The sequence below is a fragment of the Oncorhynchus nerka genome, unplaced genomic scaffold (assembly GCF_034236695.1).
Source record: "Oncorhynchus nerka isolate Pitt River unplaced genomic scaffold, Oner_Uvic_2.0 unplaced_scaffold_1142, whole genome shotgun sequence".
NCBI lineage: Eukaryota > Metazoa > Chordata > Actinopteri > Salmoniformes > Salmonidae > Oncorhynchus > Oncorhynchus nerka.
Genome location: NW_027040189.1, coordinates 72,445 through 85,209, shown reverse-complemented (window position 1 = coordinate 85,209; position 12,765 = coordinate 72,445). Strand labels below are relative to the sequence as shown.

The following is a 12,765-nucleotide window of genomic DNA, read 5'->3' as shown; positions in this document are numbered from 1 at the left end:
CTCTCGCTCTCATCCAACACTTCCCACACTGCCCCTACTCGGATGGTATCGCGCCGTCCCAACCTTCGCTCTCTCTCCCCCTCTACTCTCTCCTCTTCCATCCTATCATCTCTTCCCTCTGCTCAAACCTTCTCCAACCTATCTCCTGATTCTGCCTCCTCAACCCTCCTCTCCTCCCTTTCTGCATCCTTTGACTCTCTATGTCCCCTATCCTCCAGGCCGGCTCGGTCCTCCCCTCCCGCTCCGTGGCTCGACGACTCATTGCGAGCTCACAGAACAGGGCTCCGGGCAGCCGAGCGGAAATGGAGGAAAACTCGCCTCCCTGCGGACCTGGCATCCTTTCACTCCCTCCTCTCTACATTTTCCTCCTCTGTCTCTGCTGCTAAAGCCACTTTCTACCACTCTAAATTCCAAGCATCTGCCTCTAACCCTAGGAAGCTCTTTTGCCACCTTCTCCTCCCTCTTGAATCCTCCTCCCCTCCCCCCTCCTCCCTCTCTGCAGATGACTTCGTCAACCATTTTGAAAAGAAGGTCGACGACATCCGATCCTCGTTTGCTAAGTCAAACGACACCGCTGGTTCTGCTCACACTGCCCTACCCTGTGCTCTGACCTCTTTCTCCCTCTCTCTCCAGATGACATCTCGCGTCTTGTGACGGCCGGCCGCCCAACAACCTGCCCGCTTGACCCTATCCCCTCCTCTCTTCTCCAGACCATCTCCGGTGACCTTCTCCCTTACCTCACCTCGCTCATCAACTCATCCCTGACCGCTGGCTACGTCCTCCCGTCTTCAAGAGAGCGAGAGTTGCACCCCTTCTGAAAAAACCTACACTCGATCCCTCCGATGTCAACAACTACAGACCAGTATCCCTTCTTTCTTTTCTCTCAAAACTCTTGAACGTGCCGTCCTTGGCCAGCTCTCCGCTATCTTTCTCAGAATGACCTTCTTGATCCAAATCAGTCAGGTTTCAAGACTAGTCATTCAACTGAGACTGCTCTTCTCTGTATCACGGAGGCGCTCCCGCACTGCTAAAGCTAACTCTCTCTCTCTCATCCTTCTAGACCTATCGGCTGCCTTCGATACTGTGAACCATCAGATCCTCCTCTCCACCCTCTCCGAGTTGGGCATCTCCGGCGCGGCCCACGCTTGGATTGCGTCATACCTGACAGGTCGCTCCTACCAGGTGGCGTGGCGAGAATCCGTCTCCTCACCACGTGCTCTCACCACTGGTGTCCCCCAGGGCTCTGTTCTAGGCCCTCTCCTATTCTCGCTATACACCAAGTCACTTGGCTCTGTCATAACCTCACATGGTCTCTCCTATCATTGCTATGCAGACGACACACAATTAATCTTCTCCTTTCCCCCTTCTGACGACCAGGTGGCGAATCGCATCTCTGCATGTCTGGCAGACATATCAGTGTGGATGACGGATCATCACCTCAAGCTGAACCTCGGCAAGACGGAGCTGCTCTTCCTCCCGGGGAAGGACTGCCCGTTCCATGATCTCGCCATCACGGTTGACAACTCCATTGTGTCCTCGTCCCAGAGCGCTAAGAACCTTGGCGTGATCCTGGACAACACCCTGTCGTTCTCAAATAACATCAAGGCGGTGGCTGTTCCTGTAGGTTCATGCTCTACAACATCCGCAGAGTACGACCCTGCCTCACACAGGAAGCGGCGCAGGTCCTAATCCAGGCACTTGTCATCTCCCGTCTGGATTACTGCAACTCGCTGTTGGCTGGGCTCCTGCCTGTGCCATTAAACCCCTACAACTCATCCAGAACGCCGCAGCCCGTCTGGTGTTCAACCTTCCCAAGTTCTCTCACGTCACCCCCGCTCCTCCGCTCTCTCCACTGGCTTCCAGTTGAAGCTCGCATCCGCTACAAGACCATGGTGCTTGCCTACGGAGCTGTGAGGGGAACGGCACCTCACTACCTCCAGGCTCTGATCAGGCCCTACACCCAAACAAGGGCACTGCGTTCATCCACCTCTGGCCTGCTCGCCTCCCTACCACTGAGGAAGTACAGTTCCCGCTCAGCCCAGTCAAAACTGTTCGCTGCTCTGGCCCCCCAATGTGGGACAAACTCCCCTCACGACGCCAGGACAGCGGAGTCAATCACCACCTTCCGGAGACACCTGAAACCCCACCTCTTTAAGGAATACCTAGGATAGGATAAAGTAATCCTTCTCCCCCTTAAAAGACCTAGATGCACTATTGTAAAGTGGCTGTTCCACTGGATGTCATAAGGTGAAAGCACCAATTTGTAAGTCGCTCTGGATAAGAGCGTCTGCTAAATGACTTAAATGTAAATGTAAATGTAAATGCTAAGACTAATCTACTGAGGCTAGGACGTAAACTACTGAGGCTAGGACGTAAACTACTGAGGCTAAGACTAATCTACTGAGGCTAGGACGTAAACTACTGAGGCTAGGACGTAAACTACTGAGGCTAAGACTAATCTACTGAGGCTAGGATGTAAACTACTGAGGCTAGGTCGTAAACTACTGAGGCCAGGACTAAACTACTGAGGCTAAGACGTAAACTACTGAGGCTAAGACGTAAACTACTGAGAGTAGGACGTAAACTACTGAGAGTAGGGCTTAAAAACTACTGAGAGTAGGCCGTAAACTACTGAGGCTAGGACTAAACTACTGAGGCTAGGACTAAACTACTGAGGGTAGGACGTAAACTACTGAGGCTAGGACTAAACTACTGAGGGTAGTGATGTTAGCTGGTTGTTGGTTAGTTTCTCAATGCTCGGTAACAGCCATAGCTGAGTCCTGTAGTATCAGTGCTGCTCTCCCTAGTCTTGTAGTATCCGTGCTGCTCTCCCTAGTCCTGTAGTATCAGTGCTGCTCTCCTAGTCCTGTAGTATCAGTGCTCTCTCCCCTAGTCCTGTAGTATCAGTGCTGCTCTCCAGAGTCATGTAGTATCAATACTGCTCTCCCTAGTCCTGTAGTATCAGTGCTGCTCTCCCTAGCTCTGTAGTATCAGTGCTGCTCTCCCTAGTCCTGTAGTATCAGTGCTGCTCTCCCTAGTCCTGTAGTATCAGTGCTGCTCTCCCTAGTCCTGTAGTATCAGTGCTGCTCTCCCTAGTCCTGTAGTATCAGTGCTGCTCTCCCTAGTCCTGTAGTATCAGTGCTGCTCTCCCTAGTCCTGTAGTATCAGTGCTGCTCTCCCTAGCTCTGTAGTATCAGTGCTGCTCTCCCTAGTCCTGTAGTATCAGTGCTGCTCTCCCTAGTCCTGTAGTATCAGTGCTGCTCTCCTTAGTCCTGTAGTATCAGTGCTGCTCTCCTAGTCCTGTAGTATCAGTGCTGCTCTCCTAGTCCTGTAGTATCAGTGCTGCTCTCCCTAGTCCTGTAGTATCAGTGCTGCTCTCCCTAGTCCTGTAGTATCAGTGCTGCTCTCCTAGTCCTGTAGTATCAGTGCTGCTCTCCTAGTCCTGTAGTATCAGTGCTGCTCTCCTAGTCCTGTAGTATCAATGCTGCTCTCCCTAGTCCTGTAGTATCAGTGCTGCTCTCCCTAGTCCTGTAGTATCAGTGCTGCTCTCCCTAGTCCTGTAGTATCAGTGCTGCTCTCCCTAGTCCTGTAGTATCAGTGCTGCTCTCCCTAGTCCTGTAGTATCAGTGCTGCTCTCCAGAGTCCTGTAGTATCAGTGCTGCTCTCCCTAGTCCTGTATTATCAGTGCTGCTCTCCCTAGTCCTGTAGTATCAGTGCTGCTCTCCTAGTCCTGTAGTATCAGTGCTGCTCTCCCTCCCTAGTCCTGTAGTATCAGTGCTGCTCTCCCTAGTCCTGTAGTATCAGTGCTGCTCTCCCTAGTCCTGTAGTATCAGTGCTGCTTTCCCTAGTCCTGTAGTATCAGTGCTGCTCTCCCTGCTAGTCCTGTAGTAGTATCAGTGCTGCTCTCCTTAGTCCTGTAGTATCAGTGCTGCTCTCCCTAGTCCTGTAGTATCAGTGCTGCTCTCCAGTGCTGCTTTCCCTAGTCCTGTAGTATCAATGCTGCTCTCCCTAGTCCTGTAGTATCAGTGCTGCTCTCCCCTAGTCCTGTAGTATCAGTGCTGCTCTCCCTAGTCCTGTAGTATCAGTGCTGCTCTCCCTAGTCCTGTAGTATCAGTGCTGCTCTCCCTAGTCCTGTAGTATCAGTGCTGCTCTCCAGAGTCCTGTAGTATCAGTGCTGCTCTCCCTAGTCCTGTAGTATCAATGCAAGAATGGGAGTCCTGTATAAAACTGCTCTCCCTAGTCCTGTATACAGTCTGCTGGGAGCCATATCAGACAGGAGAGAGAGAGTGAGTGAGTGAGTGAGTGGTGGTGAGTGAGTGAGTGAGTGGTGAGTGAGTTAGTGAGTGAGTGAGTGAGTGAGAAAGTGAGTGAGTGAGTGAGTGCTGCAGTCTTACCTAGTGTAGTGGTGAGTGAGAAAGTGAGTGAGTGAGTGAGTGAGTGAGCAGTGAGCAGTATGCAGTCTTACTCCATAGCAGACAGGAGAGAGTGAGTTACTCCATAGCAGACAGGAGAGAGAGAGTGAGTGAGTGAGTGAGTGAGTGAGCAGTATGCAGTCTTACTCCATAGCAGACAGGAGAGAGAGTAGTGAGTGAGTGAGTGAGTGAGTGGTGAGCAGTGTGCAGTCTTACAGGAGAGAGAGAGAGAGTGGGAGTGAGTGAGTGAGTGAGTGAGTGAGCAGTATGCCTTACTCCCATAGCAGACAGGAGAGTGAGTGGTGGTGAGTGAGTGGTGAGTGAGTGGTGGTGGTGAGTGAGCAGTATGAGTGAGTCTTGCTCCATAGCAGACAGGAGAGAGAGAAAGTGAGAGTGGAGTGAGTGAGTGAGTGAGCAGTATGCAGTGAGTGAGTGAGTGAGTGAGCAGTATGCAGTCTTACTCCATAGCAGACAGAGAGAGAGTGAGAGTGAGTGTGAGTGGACAGGAGAGAGAGGAGAGAGGAGGAGTGAGTGAGTGAGTGAGTGGTGAGAGTGAGTGAGCAGTATGCAGTCATACTCCATAGCAGACAGGAGAGAGAGTGAGTGAGTGAGTGAGTGAGTGAGTGAGTGAGTGAGTGAGTGAGTGAGTGAGCAGTATGCAGTCTTACTCCATAGCAGACAGGTCCATGTCAACCTCCTCCCCGTTCATCAAAGGGATCTTCTTCTTCTTGTTTCTGGAGCAGGAAGAAAATAGAAACTCTAAGGAGGTGGAGATAAACTGAGGGACACTTGATCCTCCAAACTACAGCTAAGACAGCATTACATTAGGCTTGATCCTCCAAACTACAGCTAAGATGGCATTACATTAGGCTTGATCCTCCAAACTACAGCTAAGATGGCATTACATTAGGCTTATTGGAATGTGTTAGTAATAACAGAAACAAGATGCTTGAGTTTACCGTCTGCTCTTGAGTGGCAGGGGATGTCGTGCTTCAGGCTGTTCTCTTCGATCTGTAGCGTGGAGTTGAAGGACCCATCCAGCTCCTGGACTGTCACCTTGATGGGTCCCTACAGAACAAAGACAGTGATTCACCTTACTACTAAATCTCAGACTTGGGTCAAACACAAAATGTCAAATAAGACAGGAGAGAGTGAGTTTGATTTAGCTTTGCTGGTACAATGGGACCAATCGAATAGTCCCAAAAGTGCTAACTAAGGCCCATCCCCGCACACCAGTAAAGTTAACTCAGTTCAAAGAGGACCGACCACATATTTCTGTGTTCCAGAGGAGGTGTAGTCCTGTCGAATCTCCAGTTCTAGAACGTTCCGTTTCACATATTTCTGTTCCAGTTTCCTGTTGAAGGCAAAACTGCCAAAGAACTTCACCACCGCACTCTGGTCTCTGTGGGCTTGAATTAAGGCTAATATCTAAACTGAAACAATTACAGCACTGATCCCAATCAGGGGTACAATGGTAGTTCAACGTAATAACTAGAGCGATCGGGCGTGAATCATTAAATTACTGCAGTGTAATAACCACAGGAATGGTTTTGGAAAACGTTGGTGCTATGGTATATTTCCAGTTGTATAGTGGATATTAAATCATTCAAAGTCTTGATATTACATACAGACTATAAACAGACAAGACCTTTCTGCTGACTGGTGATATGTACAATACATTTCCTTGTCAGTTGACAACTCTGGACATTACAGTGAACTTATAAGATACAAAATCAGTCATCTGAAAATGCAAAACTCATATATATGGTCCTTCTGTTGAAGGGTTAAATTATTACACTGCTTAAAGAGGCTTTATAAACAGGCCAATCACCAGTCGGTTCTTAGTGTTCTAACCAGGCCAGTCAGTTCTTAGTGTTCTAACCAGGCCAGTCGGTTCTTAGTGTTCTAAACCAGGCCAGTCGGTTCTTAGTGTTCTAACCAGGCCAGTCGGTTCTTAGTGTTCTAAACCAGGCCAGTCGGTTCTTAGTGTTCTAACCAGGCCAGTCGGTTCTTAGTGTTCTAAACCAGGCCAGTCGGTTCTTAGTGTTCTAACCAGGCCAGTCGGTTCTTAGTGTTCTAACCAGGCCAGTCGGTTCTTAGTGTTCTAACCAGGCCAGTCAGTTCTTAGTGTTCTAACCAGGCCAGTCGGTTCTTAGTGTTCTAAACCAGGCCAGTCGGTTCTTAGTGTTCTAACCAGGCCAGTCAGTTCTTAGTGTTCTAAACCAGGCCAGTCGGTTCTTAGTGTTCTAACCAGGCCAGTCAGTTCTTAGTGTTCTAAATCCAGGCCAGTCGGTTCTTAGTGTTCTAACCAGGCCAGTCGGTTCTTAGTGTTCTAACCAGGCCAGTCGGTTCTTAGTGTTCTAAACCAGGCCAGTCGGTTCTTAGTGTTCTAACCAGGCCAGTCAGTTCTTAGTGTTCTAACCAGGCCAGTCGGTTCTTAGTGTTCTAAACAGGCCAGTCGGTTCTTAGTGTTCTAACCCAGGCCAGTCGGTTCTTAGTGTTCTAACCAGGCCAGTCGGTTCTTAGTGTTCTAACCAGGCCAGTCGGTTCTTAGTGTTCTAAACCAGGCCAGTCGGTTCTTAGTGTTCTAACCAGGCCAGTCGGTTCTTAGTGTTCTAACCCAGGCCAGTAGGTTCTTAGTGTTCTAACCAGGCCAGTCGGTTCTTAGTGTTCTAAACCAGGCCAGTCGGTTCTTAGTGTTCTAACCAGGCCAGTCGGTTCTTAGTGTTTCTAAACCAGGCCAGTGGTTCTTAGTGTTCTAACCAGGCCAGTCGGTTCTTAGTGTTCTAACCAGGCCAGACGGTTCTTAGTGTTCTAACCAGGCCAGTCGGTTCTTAGTGTTCTAACCAGGCCAGTCGGTTCTTGGTGTTCTAACCAGGCCAGTCGGTTCTTAGTGTTCTAACCAGGCCAGTCCGTTCTTAGTGTTCTAACCAGGCCAGTCCGTTCTTAGTGTTCTAACCAGGCCAGTCGGTTCTTAGTGTTCTAAACCAGGCCAGTCGGTTCTTAGTGTTCTAAACCAGGCCAGTCGGTTCTTAGTGTTCTAACCAGGCCAGTCGGTTCTTAGTGTTCTAACCCAGGCCAGTCGGTTCTTTAGTGTTCTAACCAGGCCAGTCGGTTCTTAGTGTTCTAAACCAGGCCAGTCGGTTCTTAGTGTTCTAACCAGGCCAGTCGGTTCTTAGTGTTCTAAACCAGGCCAGTCGGTTCTTAGTGTTCTAACCAGGCCAGTCGGTTCTTAGTGTTCTAACCAGGCCAGTCGGTTCTTGAGTGTTCTAACCAGGCCAGTCGGTTCTTGGTGTTCTAACCAGGCCAGTCGGTTCTTAGTGTTCTAACCAGGCCAGTCCGTTCTTAGTGTTCTAACCAGGCCAGTCCGTTCTTAGTGTTCTAACCAGGCCAGTCGGTTCTTAGTGTTCTAAACCAGGCCAGTCGGTTCTTAGTGTTCTAACCAGGCCAGTCGGTTCTTAGTGTTCTAAACCAGGCCAGTCGGTTCTTAGTGTTCTAACCAGGCCCAGTCGGTTCTTGAGTGTTCTAACCAGGCCAGTCGGTCCTTAGTGTTCTAACCAGGCCAGTCGGTCCTTAGTGTTCTAACCAGGCCAGTCGGTCCTTAGTGTTCTAACCAGGCCAGTCGGTCCTTAGTGTTCTAACCAGGCCAGTCGGTTCTTAGTGTTCTAACCAGGCCAGTCAGTTCTTAGTGTTCTAACCAGGCCAGTCTCTCCAGTGTTCTAACCAGGCCAGTCGGTCCTTAGTGTTCTAACCAGGCCAGTCAGTTCTTAGTGTTCTAACCAGGCCAGTCTCTCCAGTGTTCTGCTAAGCAGGCTGAGGGAGCTGAAAGGATACACCCACTGCTTGGATGAGGGGTCCTATGTCCTAAGCATTAATCTGCTATTACAGTGTTATAGTCACGTTACCTCTCCCTCCAGTGTTCTGATTGACAGGTTAAAGGATACACCCAGTGCTTGATGAGGGGTCCTATGACCAAACCATTAATCTGCTATTACAGTGTTATAGTCACATTACCTCTCCCCTCCAGTGTTCTGATTGACAGGTTAAAGGATACACCCACTGCTTGATGAGTGGTCCTATGTCCTTCCCGACACGTTGGAGATGGACTTGAGGAAGCTGTGGGTGGATACCAGCATCTGACTCCACATGTGACTGGTACTTCTGCAAGTGGACGCTGTACTGGCCAGGCTTAGTAACTTGTTGAACACCTAGCAAATCGGAAACAGAATAATCTAGTTCATGTATCTGACACCACATGTGTCTGGTACTTCTGGGAGGACGCTGTACTGGTCAGACTCAGAGCTGAACAGAGGAAGAGTCAATGTAGTACTGGGATATGATGGAGTGCTGGGGTCTGATGGAGTGCTGGGGTCTGATGGAGTGCTGGGGTCTGATGGAGTGCTGGGGTCTGATGGAGTGCTGGGGTCTGATGGAGTGCTGGGGTCTGATGGAGTGCTGGGGTCTGATGGAGTGCTGGGATCTGATGGAGTGCTGGGGTCTGATGGAGTGCTGGGATCTGATGGAGTGCTGGGATCTGATGGAGTGCTGGGATCTGATGGAGTGCTGGGATCTGATGGAGTGCTGGGATATGATGGAGTGCTGGGATATGATGGAGTGCTGGGATATGATGGAGTGCTGGGATATGATGGAGTGCTGGGATATGATGGAGTGCTGGGATATGATGGAGTGCTGGGGTCTGATGGAGTGCTGGGGTCTGATGGAGTGCTGGGATCTGATGGAGTGCTGGGATCTGATGGAGTGCTGAGATCTGATGGAGTGCTGGGATATGATGGAGTGCTGGGATATGATGGAGTGTTGGGATATGATGGAGTGCTGGGATCTGATGGAGTGCTGGGATCTGATGGAGTGCTGGGGTCTGATGGAGTGCTGGGGTCTGATGGAGTCTGATGGAGTGATGGGGTCTGATGGAGTGCTGGGATCTGATGGAGTGCTGGGATCTGATGGAGTGCTGGGATCTGATGGAGTCTGATGGAGTCTGATGGAGTGATGGGGTCTGATGGAGTGCTGGGATATGATGGAGTGCTGGGATATGATGGAGTGCTGGGATATGATGGAGTGCTGGGGTCTGATGGAGTGCTGGGGTCTGATGGAGTGCTGGGATCTGATGGAGTGCTGGGGTCTGATGGAGTGCTGGGGTCTGATGGAGTCTGATGGAGTGATGGGGTCTGATGGAGTGCTGGGATCTGATGGAGTGCTGGGATCTGATGGAGTGCTGGGATCTGATGGAGTCTGATGGAGTCTGATGGAGTGATGGGGTCTGATGGAGTGCTGGGATATGATGGAGTGCTGGGATATGATGGAGTGCTGGGATATGATGGAGTGCTGGGGTCTGATGGAGTGCTGGGTCTGATGGAGTGCTGGGGTCTGATGGAGTGCTGGGGTCTGATGGAGTGCTGGGGTCTGATGGAGTGCTGGGATCTGATGGAGTGCTGGATCTGATGGAGTGCTGAGATCTGATGGAGTGCTGAGATCTGATGGAGTGCTGAGATATGATGGAGTGCTGATATGATGGAGTGCTGGGATCTGATGGAGTGCTGGGATCTGATGGAGTGCTGGGGTCTGATGGAGTCTGATGGAGTGATGGGGTCTGATGGAGTGCTGGGATCTGATGGAGTGCTGGTCTGATGGAGTGCTGGGATCTGATGGAGTACTGGGATCTGATGGAATCTGATGGAGTGATGGTGTCTGATGGAGTGCTGGGATCTGATGGAGTGCTGGGATATGATGGAGTGCTGGGATATGATGGAGTGCTGGGATATGATGGAGTGCTGGGATATGATGGAGTGCTGGGGTCTGATGGAGTGCTGGGGTCTGATGGAGTGCTGGGGTCTGATGGAGTGCTGGGGTCTGATGGAGTACTGGGATATGATGGAGTGCTGGGGTATGATGGAGTCTGATGGAGTGATGGGATCTGATGGAGTGCTGGGATCTAAAGGAGTGCTGGGATCTGATGGAGTGCTGGGGTCTGATGGAGTGCTGGGATCTGATGGAGTGCTGGGATCCCGATGGAGTGCTGGGATCCGATGGAGTGCTGGGATCTGATGGAGTGCTGGGATCCGATTGAGTGCTGGGGTATGATGGAGTCTGATGGAGTGCTGGGATATGATGGAGTGCTGGGATCTGATGGAGTGCTGGGATCTGATGGAGGTGCTGGGATCTGATGGAGTGCTGGGATATGATGGAGTGCTGGGATATGATGGAGTGCTGGGATATGATGGAGTGCTGGGACATGATGGAGTGCTGGGATCTGATGGAGTGCTGGGATATGATGGAGTGCTGGGATATGATGGAGTGCTGGGATCTGATGGAGTGCTGGGATCTGATGGAGTGCTGGGATATGATGGAGTGCTGGGACATGATGGAGTGCTGGGATATGATGGAGTGCTGGGACATGATGGAGTGCTGGGACATGATGGAGTGCTGGGACATGATGGAGTGCTGGGATATGATGGAGTGCTGGGACATGATGGAGTGCTGGGATATGATGGAGTGCTGGGATCTGATGGAGTGCTGGGATATGATGAAGTGCTGGGACATGATGGAGTGCTGGGATCTGATGGAGTGCTGGGGTCTGATGTGAGTGCTGGGGTCTGATGGAGTGCTGGGATCTGATGGAGTGCTGGGGTCTGATGGAGTGCTGGGATCTGATGGAGTACTGGATATGATGGAGTGCTGGGATCTGATGGAGTGCTGGGATATGATGGAGTGCTGGGATATGATGGAGTGCTGGGATATGATGGAGTGCTGGGATATGATGGAGTGCTGGGATATGATGGAGTGCTGGGATATGATGGAGTGCTGGGGTCTGATGGAGTGCTGGGGTCTGATGGAGTGCTGGGATCTGATGGAGTGCTGGGATCTGATGGAGTGCTGAGATCTGATGGAGTGCTGGGATATGATGGAGTGCTGGGATATGATGGAGTGCTGGGATATGATGGAGTGCTGGGATCTGATGGAGTGCTGGATCTGATGGAGTGCTGGGATCTGATGGAGTGCTGGGGTCTGATGGAGTGCTGGGGTCTGATGAGTCTGATGGAGTGATGGGGTCTGATGGAGTGCTGGGATCTGATGGAGTGCTGGGATCTGATGGAGTGCTGGGATCTGATGGAGTCTGATGGAGTCTGATGGAGTGATGGGGTCTGATGGAGTGCTGGGATATGATGGAGTGCTGGGATATGATGGAGTGCTGGGATATGATGGAGTGCTGGGATATGATGGAGTGCTGGGTCTGATGGAGTGCTGGGGTCTGATGGAGTGCTGGGATCTGATGGAGTGCTGGGGTCTGATGGAGTGCTGGGGTCTGATGGAGTCTGATGGAGTGATGGGGTCTGATGGAGTGCTGGGATCTGATGGAGTGCTGGGATCTGATGGAGTGCTGGGATCTGATGGAGTCTGATGGAGTCTGATGGAGTGATGGGGTCTGATGGAGTGCTGGGATATGATGGAGTGCTGGGATATGATGGAGTGCTGGGATATGATGGAGTGCTGGGGTCTGATGGAGTGCTGGGGTCTGATGGAGTGCTGGGGTCTGATGGAGTGCTGGGGTCTGATGGAGTGCTGGGATCTGATGGAGTGCTGAGATCTGATGGAGTGCTGAGATCTGATGGAGTGCTGAGATCTGATGGAGTGCTGAGATCTGATGGAGTGCTGGGATATGATGGAGTGCTGGGATCTGATGGAGTGCTGGGATCTGATGGAGTGCTGGGGTCTGATGGAGTCTGATGGAGTGATGGGGTCTGATGGAGTGCTGGGATCTGATGGAGTGCTGGGATCTGATGGAGTGCTGGGATCTGATGGAATCTGATGGAGTGATGGTGTCTGATGGAGTGCTGGGATCTGATGGAGTGCTGGGATATGATGGAGTGCTGGGGTCTGATGGAGTGCTGGGGTCTGATGGAGTGCTGGGGTCTGATGGAGTGCTGGGGTCTGATGGAGTGCTGGGATCTGATGGAGTGCTGGGATCTGATGGAGTGCTGAGATCTGATGGAGTGCTGAGATCTGATGGAGTGCTGAGATCTGATGGAGTGCTGGGATCTGATGGAGTGCTGGGATCTGATGGAGTCTGATGGAGTCTGATGGAGTGATGGGGTCTGATGGAGTGCTGGGATATGATGGAGTGCTGGGATATGATGGAGTGCTGGGATATGATGGAGTGCTGGGGTCTGATGGAGTGCTGGGGTCTGATGGAGTGCTGGGGTCTGATGGAGTGCTGGGGTCTGATGGAGTGCTGGGATCTGATGGAGTGCTGGGATCTGATGGAGTGCTGAGATCTGATGGAGTGCTGAGATCTGATGGAGTGCTGAGATCTGATGGAGTGCTGGGATATGATGGA

At 51.2% G+C, this 12,765-nt stretch overlaps 1 pseudogene; it reads right to left on the bottom strand.

Annotated features, from left to right (window-relative positions):
* The window catches only part of LOC135570055 (transcription initiation factor TFIID subunit 2-like), a 37,059-nt pseudogene that overhangs the window by 22,604 nt on the left and 1,690 nt on the right, over nucleotides 1-12,765 (bottom strand).